Genomic DNA, 20,231 nt, shown 5'->3' on the forward strand with positions numbered 1-20,231 from the left:
TCCTCCCACTTTCAGTTGTAATCACTCTAGGCTCCATGGTGTGGTGGTTGTCCTTCTTCAACTCCATCTTAGCTGAGTGTGGTAAGTCCAATAAATCAGATTGTAGGTGCTGGAGTCTGTTGAGGCTCAGGACCTGGCTATCACATTGTCAGTTTTTCTTCCTGGACTTAAGGTACAAAGGGCTAAGTTAATCCTAGCTCTTTTTATGATACCGTATCTTAATTGCCCATGAAATGGTTATAATTAGTAATGATATTTTAGAGGAGAATTTACAGTATAGACATTCTTACACATAAATCATGAAATGTAGGGAGGTTAGAGCTGATGATCATTAATATAGGACAAGATTTCAGCTACCTTTTCACTAAAATATCAGACAGTTCAAACAGATTTTTCTCTGAAATCCCTTCATTCTGTATCTTCTGAGCCTCCTGATCCTATGAGGATTGTGGAACATGACAATGATATGACCCATACACTTCTATTTTCTGAGGCAGGGGATTTTCATTACTAGATTGGCATGATGGTAGCCACTGACCCTTCCAATTATTCAAGACCTTGACTCTATCCTCCCCATTATAAAATATATGCTTAAGTTTCTTGGTTTATAAACAAATCCATTGGGGTGATATCTAGAACTCAGTATTGAGGGACCTCATGTGTGCAAGAATCAAAATGATTTAGAATAAGTGTATCCAGAAGGTCAGATTTAGGGTAAAGCAGGAAAGAAGAGTCCAGAAGACAGGGATAGATATTGGAGAATCAGTGCTAGTGCAAAAACCAAAATAATTATATCTGAGAAATTCCAGACTGCTTTCTCTAATGGTAGAGATTGATTTCTAGATGTGACATAGATTAAGGATTCCTGTGTTTTGGAATCAGGGATGAAATTGAAAGTCTTTGAACATTATGGGCTAATTAATGAAATTCAATGATTTCCATGTACTTACCTGTACAGTGAAAGTATTCATATCACCTTTATTTACCACAGAAGCAAGACTTCTGACCTCTTTTCCCTGGGAGAGGAGAGTCTTTCCCTATTTCTCTTGGAGTGCACACCATTTTCCTGTTGATTGGGCGGGGTTGCTTCCATGTCAAGGGTTTGGGATTGATGTCTGGAAATTGTGGTCAACACTTGAGTTTGATGGCTTCTTTCTCCAATCTCAGCTTTGGTCACGAGTAAAAATCCAGAGGAAGACAGTTGTCAGGGGAACCATTGACAGCCTAGAGATGAAGGTTCACTTTTCCTTTTTATGATGTTTCTGGCTATTTAGAACTCCTTACCCCTCCAAATAAATTTAATGATCGTGTTTTCAGTTTTTTCTTTAATGCTGGTGGACTTCTTATCAGGATTGCATTAAATCTCTATATCATTTTGAGTAGAATTGACATCTTAATGATATTTAGTCTTCCAATTCATGAGCTTGGAATGTTTTTCCAGTTATTTAGGGCTTTTTTGATTTATTTTAACTTTGAGTTGCAGTTTTCTGAATAAAAGTGCTTTACATCATTTGGTTAAATTTATTCCTGACTATTTGAGTTTTATCTGTCATATTATTTTTACCACTCTTTTGACACTTTTAGTTCCTTTTATTGATATAATCTTCATTTCTAGACCCTCTTCCAGGCCCGTCTCTCCTGTCTTTTCTTTTCAGGCTCTAGCACACCCTTTAGTATTTCTGAAATTCTGGTCTCTTGCTTAGAAATTCTCTCATTTTCTGTTTATCTGTGAATATTCTAATTTCGCCTCCATTTTTGAAAGACGGTCTTGCTGGATATAAGATTCTTGGCTGGAATTTTTTCTCTTGTAGTATCCTAAATATATCAGACCACTGTCTTCTTGCCTCCATGGTTTCTGGTGAGAAATCAGCACTTAATCTTATTGGATATCCCTTACATGTATACATTGCTTTTCTCTTGCTACTCTCAGAATTCTTTCTTTGTCTTTGGCATTTGACATTCTGATTAGTATGTGTCTCTGAGTTGGTCTATTATTTGGATTTTTTCAGATGGGAGTATGTTGTGCTTCTTGGACAGGGATAGCTATGTCCTTTAATAGGGTTGGGAAATTTTCTACCATTATTTCTTCAGATATTCCTTCTGCACCTTCTCCCTTCTCCTCTCCTTCTGGGACCCCATGACATGTATGTTTGCATGACTTTTGCTGTCATTTAGTTCCCTGAGACCTTGTTCAATTTTTTCCATTCTTCATCTGTTCTTTTTTTATATGTTCACTCTCAGAGGCCATTTCTTCAAGCTCACCAATCCTTTCTTCTGTCTCCTCAAATCTGCTATTAGATGATTCCAATGTTTTTGTGTTTTTTTTTTATTTCATTTATTGCACCTTTCATTCCTGTAGGATCTGCTATTTTTCTATGTATACTTTTAAATTCTTTTTTGTGGTCATCCAATGTCTTCCTAATATCCTTAATCTCTTTATCCATCTCATTGAATTTATTAAGGAGATTTGTTTGAACATCTCTGATTAGCTGTCTCAACTCCTTTATGTCATCTGGAGGCTTATCTTATTCCTTTAACTGTGCCATTGCTTCCTGTTTCTTGGTGTGGATTGTAATTTTTTGTTGGTGTCTTTGCATCTGGCTTACTAGAGTATTTTTTTCGGGGTGCAGTTTTTCTCTTTAGTTTAGGGATTCCTGTCGTTTTTCCATTACTGGTTGTGCAGTAGGAGCCAAGCATGTAGTTGGTGCTGTAAGTTGTGAAGGCTCGAGCTGCCCTCATTGCACCAGGGACCAATGAAGCTTCTTCCAACTTTCTCCTTTGCCAGGGATAGGGACAGAGTCACAGCTGTGTGGAATAATCCAAGTGCAGGCCTAGACTCTAGTTGCCCAGAGAGACTGATGAAGCTTCACATCCCTCTGTTCTTTCCGTGGGGCGGGATGGAGCTGCAGGTGTGGGCAGCAATCTATGTGGTATGGGTCCAAGATGACTGCAGTTGCCCTGGTAGACTTCTGATTTTCAGTCTATGCCAGCCAAAGTTATCTGCAGTAAGTTGTATAGGCTCCTCACCCTCCTCCCTGCCAGAGGCAGGGCTGAAGCCTAGGCTATGGCCGCAGGCTGATATGTGTGAAAGAAACTGGTTCCTGTCGACCACTGAGAGTTTCAGTCGGCCCGGCTTCCTGTCAGGCTGGGGGTGGAGTCAGAATGGTGGCTACTGGCCTCTTTCTAACTTGGACTGGTTCACACCACAGCTATTCCCAGCGTTATATCTTAGACAGCAAAGTGTACCAATCAGTAGCCGAAATCGGCAGCCAACCATCTCCTCCCCTGTTTCTGGGAAATGGAGCTTCCAATTGCAGCCACAGAACAGCTCCTGGGGTGCCTCGTGTTGCCAGAGTAGGATAATCACTGGCCTCCGTGGCTTGGCTGGTAATTTCCAGCAGAGGCTGGTGCAGGTCCCTGCAGCTTTCTCCCTGCTGGGGGTGGCACTGGGACCTAGGCTAGAGATGCAATATGATCTGGATGGAAAGAAGCCAGCCCCCACCAGCACTGGGATTCTCATTCTGCCCCACTTCCCCTCAGGCCATGTGTGGAGTTAAGATGGTGGCTCCTGGCCTCTTTCAGTCTTGGACAGGCTCAAACTTAAGCTGTTCTCAGGATTATACTTTCGCCCACTGAATTTACTCATCAGTAGCTAAAATTGGTGTCCAGCCGTCTCTTCCTCCCCCGTTTTGGGGAAGTGGAGCTTTCAATTACAGCCACGGAACAACTCCCAAGGTGGTTTATGCCACCTGTGGAGGATGGGCTCGGCTTCCGTGGCTTGGAGCGCTCTGCTTATGAGTCTTCTCTGCAAATAGGCAATCGCCTCCTTCCATTCCTTCAAGGATGTTGCAGGATGCTCTTCTGGTTTCCTGGAGCCCCCAAACAGGTGCTTCAGCTAGCTCCAGAGAGCTCTGGGTGTTTGCTAACAGCCCTGTAGCAGGAGCTGACTCTAGGAGCTCCTTACTCCACTGCCATCTTGCTGGTTCTCCCCTACTTGTTCATTTTTAATTGGAGTATCAGAAGATATGAGGAAACCTTTTTGTTTCCATAGCAAGCTGATTATGGATTGTACCAAAAGCATATCTGTTATTGTATAGATATTTTTTTCCCTCTCTTTATTTTTTTTAAATGTTACATTCAAAAAATATAAGAGGTCCCCACATACCCCCCATCCCCCTCACCCCAGTCCTCCCAAATCAACAACGTCTTTCATCATCATGGGACATTCATTGCATTTGGTGAATACATTTTGGAGCACTGCTGCCTCACATGGATAATGGTTTACATTGTAGTTTACACTCTCCCCCAGTCCACCCAGTGGGCCATGGCAGGACATACATTGTCCAGCATCTGTCCCTGCAGTACCATGCAGGACAACTCCAAGTCTTGAAAATGCCCCTTCATCATATCTCTTAACAGATATTCCTTCAGATAGGAATTCAGGTGCAGGTAAGAGCATAGAGGTCATCGTGTTGGGCAGGAGAAAATTTTGGAGAGCTACCTCTTTCATTCGGTCCATAGTGAGTGGTAACCACATAACTAGATTGGAATTTACCATCAGAATATCTATCATAAAAAACAATAACAAATAGAACAACTTCTGAGTTGGTTAAAAGAGTATGTATGGCATCATTAAATGTGAAGTTACCAATTTACAGTCATGAGGATCCCCCTCATTGGCTGAGGAGATCAGAGTAGCAGGGAAAAGAACATTGCAGCACTTCAGGTGATGATTAACTGAAAGTAGAAGGATCTTACAAGTTTTTCATTTTGTGGGGGTAAAATGTTTCCTTTGCTCAGAGTTAAGTGTGCTGAGGCATTAACAAATTTGGCAGCTTATAGCTTTTATACAATTTGGACAAGCACAGGCAACTGCATCAAGCTGCAGACTAAATGAGATAATAGGTTTGGAATTTCCTCTGTGTTCTTGACTTATCATTCCTAAGTCTTGGTTATTTAATCAGTGCCTCCAATCATTTCCTGTTTTCAAGCAGATCAGATTGTGATTAAATTTCTTTGAATAATTATATTTTCATAAAAAATAACAGTAAGAGTTCTCCAATTCTGGAGGGATCAGGCATGATCCCATGAATATTTTATGACTAATAGCTTAGGGGAAAAGTGTAAGGGATTCCTTTTATCTAGAAAAGAGAACAGTAAAACATCAGCAATAATCCAAGGAAAACTATAATCATTCTTTACCAGGTCATTTAGTCCTACATAATTAATCCTTGTTTCACTTGCTCTTGTGTTAGCAGTCTCATATCCCAGCAGCTCTTCACTTGGTTTCTAGAAATCTTGACTCAATCCAGTGCTATGCTTTCAAAGTTATTAAATCAATGTCATTAGAAGCTGGTGGCTCAGAGAACATGGCATAGTCCTTCCAAAGGTCTCTGAGATAGTCCTTTTTGTTGAAGATGCAACACACTCACCTGTAGCTAATTGCAGATGTTTTCAAGGAAGCATCAGCCTATCTGTAAAACAAAACCACCTATAGATGACAAAAAACTTAAAATGTCTGTGGTTAAGATATTGCTGTTTTACAAAAGTGAATGATCCGATGAGAGTTCATTAAACATTATTTTAAGAGTAACTGAACTTAGGAACCATAATACTATTGCTGTTCAATATCAGGCTTTCATAAGTACTCGGACATCTCATGAACAGTGAGGATATTGATAAATCTCTAAGAACTTTATGTAACTTCTGAAATGTTTTTATTAAGATTTTTCCTATAAAATTAACTAACAGATGGTTAGAAAATCCTTTTTAACTTGTTAAACTACTAACCATACAACTGATAGCATATGAAATAAACCTAACTAGTTTTAGTATTTCTCTTTTTACAAGGTGATTTTCCAGGGGCTTTGTGATTTTCTAGGGGGCTCCCTTGAAAATCCCAACAGTTTAAGTTCAAGAAGACATCATTTTGGGTTCCATTGTGGGAAGACATTATGTCAAAAGCTATCAGAATTTAACATTTTGTTAAATAGGGTTGTGTGACACTGAAGCAATATTTAGGTGCCTAATTAACTAAAGTGGCACTAAAATATTTTAAAAGTTAAGAGAGCAAGTAACCTGATTTTTAAATATGCATAATTATTTCAAAACTGAGAATACTTATACTCTAAAGTAGTAAAAGATGATACGGTCAATTTAATTTTCTTATTAGAGAAGCTGTGGTTTTGTAAAACGATCATACATAACATAGAATTCATTCACACCACTCATGGCAGTTTGAGATTTATGAACCCCCAAAAAAGATAAGGATTATGTTTGTAAACTGGTCTGCTTTTTTGGGCATGATACCCTTTGTATTAGATTCAGCTGGCATGTATTGATTATATTACCTGTTAAGATTAGGGCTTTGATTCTGCCACATCGGTTTGAGTCCTGTCACCTTGGTGGGCTGATATAAACGGATACCCCCTCAAGAAGACACAGGAAGAGAGAGAGCTCCATAGACCCAGAAGAGGAGAGAGCTTTGTCATGTTTGATCCTGGGGCCCCTGGAAAGAGCCTGAGCCATTCATCTGATAGTTAGCACCTGAAGAGTATGGAGGCTTAAGAGGAAGAAGGAAGGAGAGACCAGGCAGAGATCGCCTACCATCTTGCTTCAACAGTGGCAGCTGACTTTGGTGAGAAAAGAGACTTGAGTTGGACTCTTTAGGGCCTTGTAACTCTTAAGCATTTATCCCAAATAAAAGCCAATAGATTTCTGGTACTTAGCATCAGCACCCCTTTGGCTGACTAGGACACCACCCCACCACCAACACCTTGCTTTAATGTTGAACATTTGTTATAATTGATGATAGCCTTTTTATAATTTTACCATTTTTTAATTAATTACCTTTGTTATATAGATGACATATTGTTAAAATATTACTGTTAATTATTGCCCATACTGTACAGAAGATATATTTTTCCCCATATAACACCCTATTATTAACACCTTTTATTAGTGTCATTTGTTGTAATCCTTGAAAGAACACTCTTGTACTATTGCTATAGCCCATCATCTACAATAGGATTCACTGTGTTGTATAGTCCTATGTTTTATCTGTCAATTTTTACTCTAGTAACAAATGACCAGAAGTTCCGCCTTTAATCACATTCACCTTTATAATTCAATACTGTAAATTACACTCACAATATTACGTTACCATCACCACTATCCATTTCCAAACCTTTACAAACAACCTAAATAGAAATTCTGTATCAATTAAGCGTCACTACCCCATTCTCTAAAGCCTCTCTGTCCCCTGGTAGACTATAATGTAGATTCTAACTGTATGAATTTACTTATTATGATAAATTTGTATCAATGAGTTCATACAATATATGTTCTTTTGTGTCTGGCTTATTTCCCTCAGCATGATATCATCAATGTTCATCCATGTTGTTACATCCATCAGGATTTCATTTTCACAGCTGAATAATATTCTATTGTATGTATACACCATATTTTCTTTATGACTGATGGACACTTGGGTTGCTTCCGTCTTTTGATAGTTGTGGAAGGTGGTACTGTGAACATCAGTGTGCAAATATCAGTATGAATCTCTACTTTTAATTATTCTGGGTATATTCCTAGTAGCAGGATTTGCCAGTTAATATGGCATATTTAACTTTCTAAGGAACTGCCAAACTGTCTTCCATAGTGGCCGCACCATTTTACATTTTACATTCTTATCAGTAATGAATGTATTCCTGTTTCTCCTATTTTCTGTTTTTTTAATAGTAGCCACTCTATTGGGTATGAAATGATATCTCATTTTGGCTTTGATTTTCATTTCCCTACTAGCCAGTATGTTGAGCATCTTTTCATGTGCTTTTTAACCACTTAAATCTCTTCTTCAGAAATACGTCTATTCAGGTCTTTGCACATGTTTAATTAGGTTGATTTTTTAATTGTTGTGTTGTAGGACTTCTTTATATAAACTGGATATTAAACCCTTACTGAATATGTGGGTGTCAAATATTTTCTCCTATTAAGTTGTCTTTTCACTTTCTTTTTTTTGTAACATGTTTTTTAAAATTAAAGTTAATAAATCATACAGAACGTTACACCAAAAAAACCCCACTAGAGATTTCCATACAACACATTCCCCACCCCCATCATTTTTGTAAATTGTATTGATCTTTTCATTTTCATGAGGTCAAGTGCAAAATTTATTTAAGAAAGTCCCATTCATCTGTTATTTTTCTTTCATTACTTTTGCTTTCAGTGTAAAGACTGAGAAACCGTTGCCTAACATGATATCCTGAAGATGCTTCCCCACATTTTCTTCTAGGAGCTTAATAGTCTTGGTTCCTACATTTATGTCTTTGATCCATTTTGAATTCAATTTTATATATGGTGTGAGTTAAGAGTCCTCTTTCATTATTTTGCATATGAACTTCCAGTTCTCCCAGCACAGTTAGTTAAAGGGACTAGTCTTGCCCAATTGAGTGGACTTGGCAGTCTTATCAAAAATAAATAGTCAGGTTGAAGTCTAATCTTCAGACCCCGTCTGCTGAGAGAGCTTCTCAATTAACTTCCTGCCTGCAAAAAATTGTCCATTGATGTTAGGGTCTATTTCTGAACTCTCAGTTCAATTCCACTGGTATATCTATGCCTTGTGCCAAAACTGTGTTGTTTTTTTTTTTTAACAACAAAGCTTAGTTATATGTTGTTTAAAAGACAGGAAGTGTGAATCCTCTGACTTCATTATTCTTTTTAAAGATGCTTTTGGATATTTGTGTCCCTTACCCATCTAACTAAATTCATTAGCTTTTGCATTTCTCCCAAATAAATTATTGGAATTTTTATTGGGATTGCATTGAAACTGTAAATCATTTTGCATAGAACTGACATCTTAACAATACTTAGTCTCCAATCCATGAACATCAAATATCCATCCATTTATTTAGGTCTTCTTTTATTTCTTTGTAGCAGTGTTTTGTAGATTTCTCTGTACAGGTGATAGCTGGAAAATGTGCTTACTAAATATTTCTTTACTTAAGCAGCTCTGAAAATTCTAATATGCTAATTGAACTTGTTTTCTATTAATCTTATTTTAGAAGTTTACTCTTTGTACTTAGTTTGCTGAAGGATATTAATCAAACCTTTCCAGTTCTGCCTAAAAGAATAAGATACATCTCAAAGCAAAACTTGACAGAATGGTGTCAGGAGCATCTTATGACCGAGTAAATCTATATCATTCCTCAGATACAAAGAAAGCTTGATATCCTTGAGCAGTCAGCTGAGAATGGAGCCATGGAGATCTTGCACAAAGGCACCCCTACAACAATATGTAGACTTTGGTTAATTAGCTGCTAAAACCAAGGATAATTTTGAAGTCCTTGAGACAATGCAGGACAATGAGAAATTGCACATACTCTCCTCATAAGACCCCTGGAAGAGCTAACATCATCACTTTTTTGTTTTTCTTTTCTTTTTTTATTCTCTTTTACTCACTTTTTGTGGTAGTTTGATATTATATTAGCCAAAGGGGTGCTGATGCAAAATACCAGAAATTGGTTGGTTTTTATAAAAGGTATTTATTTGGGGTGGGAGCTTACAGATACCAGCCCATAAAGCATAGGTTACTTCCCACACCAAAGTCTATTTCCATGTGTTGGAGCAAGATAGCTGCTGACATCTGTCAGGGCTCAGGCTTCCTGGGTTCCTCTCTTCCCAGGTCTTTCTTCTCTCTGGGCTCAGTGTTCCTCTCTTCCCAGGGCTGGCTTCTTTCTAGGCTCAGGGTTCTTCTCTTCCTGGGGCTTGCTTCTCTTTCCTCTGTGTGCTTACTTCCTGGGGCTCCAGCTTAAGACTTCAGCATCGAAGACCAACATCAAAACTCCATCATTGAAAATCCCTCAACTCTGTCCTTTGCCATGCCTTTTATCTGTTCTCCTTGGTTGAATGTTTATTTATATAGTCCACCAAAAGGTGGAGACTCCACATCCTACTCACATGCCCAGTCAAAGCACTAATCATGACTTAATCATGCCTAGGTTCAGACCAGTTTACAAACATAATCCAATGTCTATTTTTGGAATTCATAACTATATCAAACTGCTAAAGATATTATTTATGAATTCCCAAAAGAGATATAGGTTATGTTTATAAACTGCTCTGTTCCTCTGGGCATTATACCCTTTGATTCAAATTCAAGGACTTTTATGTTTACTTGATTAAACCAAGATTAGAGCTTTGATTTGGCCATTTCATTAGGAGGTGTGGTTGAGTCCCCACCCTTTGGTGGACTATATAAATAAACATTCAGCCAAGGAAAACACAGAAAGAGATACACAGGGGAATAGAGAGTGCTCCAAAGACATGGAAGAGGAGAGAACTTGTCAGCATTGATCCTGCAGCCCCAGGAAAAGATATGACCCATTTGACTGATAGTCTATAGCTGACCTTGTGAAGAGAGCAGAGAAGCTGAGCCCAGAAAGAAATGAAATGTCATGTTTTGCTTTGAGATAGTATCTTATTCTTTTAGGCAGAACTGAAAAGGTTTGGTTAATATTCTTCAGCAAACTAAGTACAAAGAGTAAACTTCTAAAATTAGATTAATAGAAAAGCTCAATTAGCATATTAGAATTTTCAGAGCTGCTTAAGTAAAGAAATATTTAGTAAGCACATTTTCCAGCTATCACCTGTATACAGGTGATCAGAAGCTGGGCCCCTTGAGCTTTAAGAGGAAGAGGAGGCTGAACTCTTGCAGACATTGCCCACCATCTTGCTTTAATACATGGCTATAGACATTTGGGGAGGAAATACCTTTTATGGTACCTTGGGTTGGACTCTTTAGGGCCTTGTAACTGGAAGCTTTTACCCCAAATAAATACCCTTTATAAAAGCCTTTGCATCAGCACCTCTTTGACTGACTAATACACCTTTCTTTGCCTTTAAAAACCCTAACTCCCATTCTTATTTGAACTGGTTTGGGGAAGATTTCCCCAGTTCCTTGCTTGTGTACTCACAATAAATCACTTTCATCCTGAGAGATGTGTTTTCCCTTTGTGGCACTGGATCTGGTGGCCCTTCTATTGCAAATAGCTGTGCTTATGGTAGCACAGTTTCTTTATATCCTTAGTTAAATTTATTCCTAGATATTTGATTGGTTTAGTCACTATTGTAAATAGAATTTTCCCTTAATTTCTTCCTCAGATTGCTCTTTTTGAGAGCACAGAAACTTACTGATTTTTGCATGTTGATCTTGCACCCTCAGGTTTTGCTGAATTCATTTATTAGTTCTAGTAGCTCTCTTGCAGATTTTTTTGGGACTTTCTATATATGAGATCAGGTCATCTGGAAATAGTGAAAGTTTTTCCTTTTCCTTTCCATTTTGCTACTTTTATTTCTCTTTCTTGCCTAAGTGAAGTGGCTAGAACTTCCAGTATATTTTAAAGTACAGTGGTGGCAGTGGCTGTCTTCATCTGGTTCCTGGCCCTAGATGGAAAGATTTCAGTCTTTCACCATTGAGTATCATGTTGAGGAAGGTTCCTTCTGTTCTTGTCTTTCAGAGTGGTTTTTATCAAGAAAGGATGCTCTTATCAGGATTTTTCATTTGATCCTTTTGCTGGGCCATATCTTCCTGTTTCTTGGTATGGCTTGTAAATTTTTGCTGACATCTAGGCATCTGGTTATGTTGGTGAATTTATTCTGATGGTCAATTTCTCTCTCTTGCCTAGTGGTTTTGTTCACAATCAACTTATTCTATTGAAACAAGGCCAGAGATCCACTAATGGGTACAGACTAGATTCAAGATTGCCTGGACGAGAGACTGCAAAAAGCTTTTTTACTTATTTCAGTCTCTTGGCCTGTCAACAGATGACATTCTTCAGTGAACTTTTCTATGGAGGTGTATCTTCCAACCTCCACAGGCTGGTAATTCTGGTCTGGCCAGAGCTGATATTCAAAATGACTCCACTGGCCAAATGTACTAAAGAGAAACCACTCTACTTCCGGGAAGCTGGCAGACTAGAAAGACATGGGATGCGCTTCTCCTCCAGAAAAATAGGTAGAGGACAGGCTAAAACAGCCTAGACAAAGACCTTCTAGGGTTTAGGACACCAGGTGAAGGCTGAACACCACCCAAAGGAGAGCGGGACAAAGGAGGGAAACTACGATGACAGAACTATGAGTTGAAACCAGTGACTGCTGCTGCCGGCACCAACCCCCACACAGAAGATACATTAGAACTCTTGGCCTCTGGGCTTGTGAGTACAGTCAAAAGGGGCTCCAGTGAACTAACACCCAAGGAACAGGAAGAGAGAGGGACACAACCTAAGGCCGACTCATCTTCTGACCCACAGAATTGGACTGCTGTGTCCCAGGATCCCTTCCAGGCCAGGTAGAGCTGTACCATTGTTTGCCTTGGGAGCCAGCAAGAGGCTAAAGATACACAACCCTCCCAATTTCCTCTTCTACTAACAGGGACTGATTGTTGAGTACTCAGAGGGCAGTGGAAATATTTCTGGCATGGGAAAAGGGAGGGTACTGCTGAGAAGGCTGGACAACTGTCTCAGAGAAAGTTTGAATTACAAGGCTCATAGCCTCCAGACAGGAAGCTCTATCACATTGATCCTGTCTGTGTTCCAAAAAATATACTCTGACCAGGTATTGAACTGAGAACTGTCAAAGAGTGCCATCTGATGGCAGACCAAGGAAGTGCATTCAGGAAAATTAAAAACAAGTAGGAGAGGGTTTTTCTGTCCTCTATAGCCTCTCTCCCCAAAACCCTAAGAAGCAACCCTACAAACAATTTGTGGGCCCAGTGCCCAGTCTGGAGCAACCAACAAGACAATCCTAACGATCCTGGTTGAGCCAAGAATCAAAGAGCAGTGGTAACTCACAGCCTACTACCATTAAGACCCTACAAAAGAGAAAGAAATTGAGCATTTGAGTGAACTACATCCTAATTAAATGCCTAGATATCAGCAAAAAATCACAAGCCATATTAAGAGAAAAGAAGACATGGCCCAAGAAAAGGAATATATAAAAGCCCCAGAAAAGATGCAGAATTTGAGAAAACTAATTAGCTAGATGTGCATAAATTTCCAAAATCAAATTAATGAGTTGAAAGACAATCCAGTTAAAGAGATAAATGATATCATGAAGACATTGAGTGAGTGCAAAGAAGAATTTGAAATCCTGAACAGAAAATTTAACAGAGCTCATGGGAATGAAAGACACACTAGGTGAGATCTAAAATACATTTGAGGCGTGCAAGAGCTGACTCAAAAAGATAGAAGAAAGAATAAGAAGAAAGAATAGTGATACTGAAGACAGTACAGCTAAAATTGAAGAGAGAAAAGAATGAAAAATATTAAGTGGGGGTTAAAGAGTTGAATGACAACATGAAATGCAACAACATACTTGTCCTGTGAGTTCCATAAGGAGAAGAGAAGGAAAAGGTACAAAAAGAGCATTTGAGGAAATAATAGCTGAAAATTTCCAAACCCTTACAAAAGAAATGAACTTACATGTCCAAGAAGCACACCATATTCCAATCAGAATAAATCCAACTAAACCTACTCCAAGACACATACTACTCAGAATGTCAGATGTCAAAGATAAGGAGAAAATTCTCAGAGCAGCAAGGGAGAAGCAAACCATGTAGAAGGGAAGTCCAGTAAGATTTAGTGTAGATTTCTCTTCAGAAACCATGGAGGTGAGAAGACATTGATATGATACTGAAAGAGAAAAACTGCCAGCTGAGAATTCTTTATCCAGCAATACTGTCCTTCAGATGTGACGGTGAGTATAAAATATTCACAAACAGAAACTAAGAGAGTTTTTAAAAAAGAATCCACCTTTGCAGGAACTATTAAAGGCAGCCTTGGAACATGAAAGAAAGACAGGAGAGACAGGCTTGGAGGAGAGTATAAAAGAAAGAATGGCAGAAAGGATAACCAAAAGTGTAAAAAGACAAAAATAAGGTATGACATATGAAAACCAAAGATTAAGATGGAGGAAGTAAATAGTGCATTTACAATAATATCATTGAATGAGAATGGATTAAACTCCCCAATCAAAAGATACAGACTGGCAGAATGAATAAAAAAATATGAGCCATCCACATGCTGCTTACGAGAAACTCACACTAGACCAAGCGATACAAACCAGCTGAAAGTGAAAGGCTGAAAAAAGATACTCCATATGAATAGTAACCAGAAAAGAGCAGGGGTAGCTATACTAATATCAGACAAAACAGACTTTAAATGCGAAAGTATACAAGATACAGAAGGCTATTATATATTAATAAAAGGGACAATCCACCAGGAAGACATAACAGTCATAAATATCTATGCACTGAATCAGGGTGCCACAAAATACATGAGACATACTCTGGGAAAACTGAAGGGAGAAATAGACGTCTCTACAATAATTGTTGGAGACTTCAAAATCCCACTCACATCATTAGATAGAAAAACTAGAAGATCAACAAAAAAAACCAACTTGAACAGCATGATAAATGAGTTAGCCCTAATAGACATATAGAGAACACGGGATCCAAACTCAGCCAGATATACATTCTTTTCAAGTGACCATGGATCTTTCTCCAGGATAGACCACATCTTAGGGCACATTGCAGCTCTCAGTAAATATAAAATGATTGAAATTATACAAAGAACCTTCTCTGATCATAATGGAATGTAACTGGAAATCAATAATAGACAAGACAAAAGTAAAATGCGTGGAAGCTGAACAACACGCTTCTAAATAATCAGTGGGTCAAAGAAGAAATTGCAAGTGAAATCAGTAAATATATTGAGACAAATGGATATGAGAATACAGTATCAAAACTTATGGGATACAGTGAAAGCAATATTGAGGGAAATTTATAGCCCTAAATGCCTATATTAAAAAAGAAGAAAGCGCTAAACTCAAAAGATTTAACTGAACAGTTAGAGAAACTAGAAAAAGAACAGCAAGTCAATCCCAAAGCAGGCTTAAGGAAAGAAATAATAAAGATTAGAGGAGAAATAAATGAAATTGAGAAAAAAAAAACCAATAGAGAAAATCAACAAAACCAAAAGCTGGTTGCTGCTTCTTTGAGAAGATCAATAAAATTGTCAAGCACCTAGCTAGACTAACAAACAAAAAAAGATAGAAGATGCAAATAAATACATTCAGAAATGAAAGGGGGCAAGTTACAACTCACCCCACAGAAATAAAAAGAATCATAAGAGGATATTAGGAGAAACCATTTGCCAACAAACTAGACAACCTAGATGAAATGGACAAATTCCTAGAAATGTACAATCACCGTACACTGATGCTATAAGAAATACAAGAATTTAACAAACCAGTCACATTTAAGGAGATCAAACCTGTCACCAAAAATCTCCCAGCAAAGAAAAGTCCAGGACCAGATGGCTTCACAGGTGAATTCTACCAAGCATTTTGAAAAGAACACCAATCCTGTTTTAAACTCTTCCAGAACACTGAAGAGGAGGGAAAATTACCCAACACGTTTTATGAAGCCAACATCACCCTAATACCAAAGCCAGATAAAGGTACTACAAGAAAGGAAAATTACAGACCAATCTTTCTAATGAACATAGATGCAAAAATTCTCAACAAAATACTTGCAGATTGAATCCAACAGCATATCAAAAAATTTATACATCATGACCAAGAGGGATTTATTCCTGTTATGGAAGGCTGATTCAATATAAAAAAATCAATTAACATAATACACCACATTAATAAATTGAAAACAAGGTTATCGCAATAGATGCAGAAAAGGCATTTGGTGAAATCCAGCATCCTTTTTTTTTTTTTTGATAAAAACTCTTCAAAAGATAGGAATAGAAGGGAAATTCCTCATTATGATTATAGGCATATTTGAAAATTCCACAGCCAACATTCATACTGAAAGAGGAAAGGTTGAAAGCTTTCCCTCTAAGATTGGGAACAAGACAAGGATGCCAGCTGTCACCATTGTTATTCATTATTGTACTAGAAGTTCTAGCTAGGGCAATTAGACAAGGAAAAAAAATTTAAAGACATCCAAATAGGAAAAGAGGACGTAAAACTCTCACTCTTTGCAGATGACATGATCCTGTACTTAGAAAATCTTGAAGTATCCACTATAAATCTACTTGAGCTAATAAATGAGATCATCAAACTGGCAGGATATAAGATCAACATGGAAAAATCAGTAATGTTTTTGTACATTAGTACTGAAATCAGAAGGAAATCAGAGGAAAAGTTCCATTTTCAGTAGCAACAAAAAGACTCAAAGACTTAGGATTTAATTTAATGAAGGAAGTACAGGATCTATGTGCAGAAAACTACAATACAATGCTAAAAGCACTTAAAAACGACCTCAGCAAATGGAAAGACAATACGTGTTCGTGGATTGGAAGAATAACTATCGTGAAGATATCAATATTACGCAATAGATTCAATGCAATATCAATCAAAATCCCAACAGCTTACTTTACAGAATGAGCAAAGGCAATTACCAAATTCATTTGCAAGTGAAAGTACACTCGAATAGCCAAAAGTATTCTAAAAAAGAAGAGTGGCATTAGAGGCATTTCTCTGCCTGACCTTGAAACATATTACAAAGCTACAGTGGTCAAAACTGCATGGTACTGGCATAGAGATACATCGATCAGTGGAACAAAATTCAGAACCCAGAAACAAACCCTAACCTATGCAATCACTGGTTTTTGACAAACCTACCCAGTCAATATTAATTGGACAAAACAGTCTTTTCAACAAATGGGGCTGGGACAACTGAATATCTATAACCAAAAGAATGAAAGAGGACCCCTATCTCACTCCCTATACAAGAATCAACTCAAATTGGATCAAAGACCTAAATATAAAAGCCAGGAGCACAAAACTACTAGAATAAAATGTAGGGAAACATCTCCAAGGCCTTGTAGTAGGAGGTCTGATTTTGGACCTTACATCCAAAGCATATGCAACAAAAGAAAAAATAGATAAATGGGACCTCCTCAAAATTAAACACTTTTGCTCTTCCAAGGACTTTGTGAAAAGAGTGAAAAGACAGCCCACTCAATGGGAGAAAATATTTGGAAATCACATGCCAGATAAGGGCTTAGCAGGATCCCAGAGATAGCCAAGGTAGATACAAACCCAGGTACTGGTGCTCCTGAGGGGTATAGAGACACACAGGTTCTATGGTCATGGCAGTTGGCTCTGGAGTTCAGTGCCATGTCAGTGGGCCCCACTTCGGAATTTGTGTTCCTGAGTGTGATAGAGTTGGACTCAGATGTGACCTTTCTACGCATGCATCTTCTGTTACTTTTACTGAACCTGTGGTTGGTGCTGGGGTTGGTGTATACCCAGGAGACTTGAATCTCTGGACTGGCCATGTGCCAGCCTCAGTAGAGTTTCAGCTCTTACTCTTTGGTTCGTTGATCTTACCCAGGTCAGCTAACGGGCGTGAAGATGGTCAACCACCACACCAGGGAACTGAGAGTGTCTACAACTGCCAGCAGGAGAATCGCATCCATCAACCATGTGGGATCTAGAGGTGGAGTTGGACATCATCATCCCAGGGTCCACAAGACGGAGGAATAAAATATGGATTAGAGTGGACTTACTGGTATTCTACTATAGAACTATTGTGACTAGTAATGGAAGAAACTGTAGCACTGATGTGTGGAAAGTGGCCATGGTAGTTGCTGAGGGTAGGGAGAGGGAAGAAGAGATGTGATGTGGGGGCATTTTTTTCTAAATGATATTGCAAGAACAGTTGCTGCACATTATATACCCTGCCATAATCCACTAAATGTACTGAGGGAGAGTGTAAACTACAATGTGAACTATAAATCCATGTGGTGCAGCAGTGCTCCAAGATGTATTCATCAAATGTAATGGATGTGCCACAATGATGAAGGAGGTTGTTGATGTGGGAGGAGTGGGGGGTGGGGGATATCTGGGAACCTCTTATATTTTTTAATGTAACATTTTTTTGTGATCTATGTATCTTCAGAAAATTACAATAAAACATAAATGCTCATAAAAAAGAAAGAAATGTTACAACACAACAATAAAAAGAGAATCAACCCAATTAAAAAATGGGTGAAAGACTTGATTAGACATTTGTCCAAAGAAACAATACAAATGGCAAAAAAATACCCCAAAACAACAACATGAAGAAATGCTCAGCATCACTAATGATTAGGGAAATGCAAATCAAAACTGCAATGAGATATCATTTCACACCTATCAGAATGGCCACTATTAAATAGACAAAGAACTACAAGTGGTGGGGAGAATGTGGAGAGATAAAAACACTTATTTACTGCTGGTGGGAATGCAGAATGGTACAGCCACTGTGGAGGACTCTTTGGCAGTTCCTAAAGAAGTTGAATGTAGACTTGCCACGTGACCCTGCAATACCACTACTGGGTATATACCAAGACGAACTGAGAGCACCGACACGAACAGACATTTCCACACTGATGATTATCAGCAATGTTATTCACAATTGCCAAAAGTTGGAAACAACCTAGGTGTCCATCAACAAATGAATGGATAAACAAACTGTGCTATCTTCATATGATGGAGTATTATGCAGTTGTAAGAAGAAATAAAGTTGTAAAATATATGACAACGTGGATGAACCTGGAGGACATTTTGTTGAGTGAAACAAGCCAGACACAAAAGGACAAATATTCCATGATTGCATTACTATGAACCAAATATATTGTGTAACATATTGTATGATTCAAAAAATAATTCATATGTACCCAGTACATTTAAATGAGTAATGTATGTTTTTTGTTTTTTTTTGAAATCTCTTTAATATTGGCATGACTTAATAAAGATGCATGTTACCACAACAAGATTTACACAATACTAAATATTTTTAGATTGATTTCAACAAGAGAGATTGGAAAACATTCCTTCAGAAGTCTAAGGAGAATTGTTTTAGTATTTTTTAAAATAAAGATTCATATGCACATGCAAAACTACCTCAAATGTAATATGTAATGTATGTTTTTATTCAACTATGTTTTCTTTTTAGTTTTTAATTATTTATATTTTCAATTATTAAATGTACAAAATAAAGTTAAAGAAAAAACAGGGAAAACATTCTCTGCCCTCAATTGTACCCTCTCTCCTCCCAGGGATGAAGATACCCATTCCTTTCTCAGTTCACCACAGTGAGCCACAGGTTTTACCCAGGCTGTTTGCTGTGAGGATAGGGGATGAGTGCTATCTCAGCTGTGGAGTCTAGTAACTCATGGTTTACATTTTAACTTCTTCCTATCTCTAGCCCTCTCTCTCCTCGATGATGTGCAACACTCATGGTCTGCAGACCCTCCAAGGCATCTTCCTCAGATAGTGTTTTGCCCTTCTTCCATTGATTTTGCAAGGAAGTTGAGCCCTGCCACCCTACTCTGATGCCATCTTCCCAGAAGTTCTCTCAAAACTCTATTATTATCCTTCCATATATTTCTGGACTTTTCAATTCTCCTGTTATTGGTGTACATCTTCATTGCATTATGGTTATAGAAGATGATTTGTATAAATTCAAACTTTTAAATTTATTGAAACTTGTTTTATTACCCATCATGTGGTCTATCCTAGAGAATGATCCATGTTCACATGAGAAGAATGGATATTCTCTTTTGGGATGCAATGTTCTGTATATGTCTGCTGGGTGTAGTTTATTTATTAATTTATTCAAGTTTTTTGTTTTCTTATTGATCTTCTGTCTGGTCTCTCTATTGATGAGAGTTGTCTATTGAAGTCTTTCAACTATTATTGTAAAAGTATCTATTTCTCCCTTCAGTTTTGCTAGTGATTGCCTCATATTTTTGAGCATCATGTTTAGATGTATAAATATTTATTATTATTTCTTCTTGACTAGTTATCCCTTTTATTAATATTTAGTTTCATTCTTTGTCTCTTAAAACTGCTTTTGACTTAAAGTATATTTTGTCCTATATTCATATACCTACCCCCAGCTATTTTTTGGTTACTATTTTCATGGAATATCTTTTTCCAACCTTTCACTTTCAACCTATTTATGTCTTTGTGTCTAAGTTGTGTTGCTTGTAAACAACTTATAGTGGATCATGCTTTTTTATCCATTCTGGCAATCTTTGTGTTTTGTTTGGTGAGTTTATCAATAAACATTCAGTAAAGGGAGTACTTATTTCAGCCATTTCTTCCTTTGGTTTTTAGGACATATGGATGTCTAAGACATATCTTTTTTGCCTCTCTATTAGTTCATTGTA

At 37.8% G+C, this 20,231-nt stretch overlaps 1 long non-coding RNA gene across 1 annotated transcript in view; it reads right to left on the reverse strand.

The window, feature by feature from the left end:
- Window positions 1-2,310: 2,310 nt before the first annotated feature.
- The window catches only part of LOC105745042 (uncharacterized), a 60,745-nt gene continuing 42,824 nt past the window's right edge, over window positions 2,311-20,231 (reverse strand). The window contains exon 5 of the long non-coding RNA XR_009185743.2: window positions 2,311-5,474. This is a non-coding gene — a long non-coding RNA (uncharacterized lncRNA). The remainder of the gene's footprint in view (window positions 5,475-20,231) is intronic.

The sequence above is a fragment of the Dasypus novemcinctus genome, chromosome 5 (assembly GCF_030445035.2).
Source record: "Dasypus novemcinctus isolate mDasNov1 chromosome 5, mDasNov1.1.hap2, whole genome shotgun sequence".
NCBI classification, from domain to species: domain Eukaryota; kingdom Metazoa; phylum Chordata; class Mammalia; order Cingulata; family Dasypodidae; genus Dasypus; species Dasypus novemcinctus.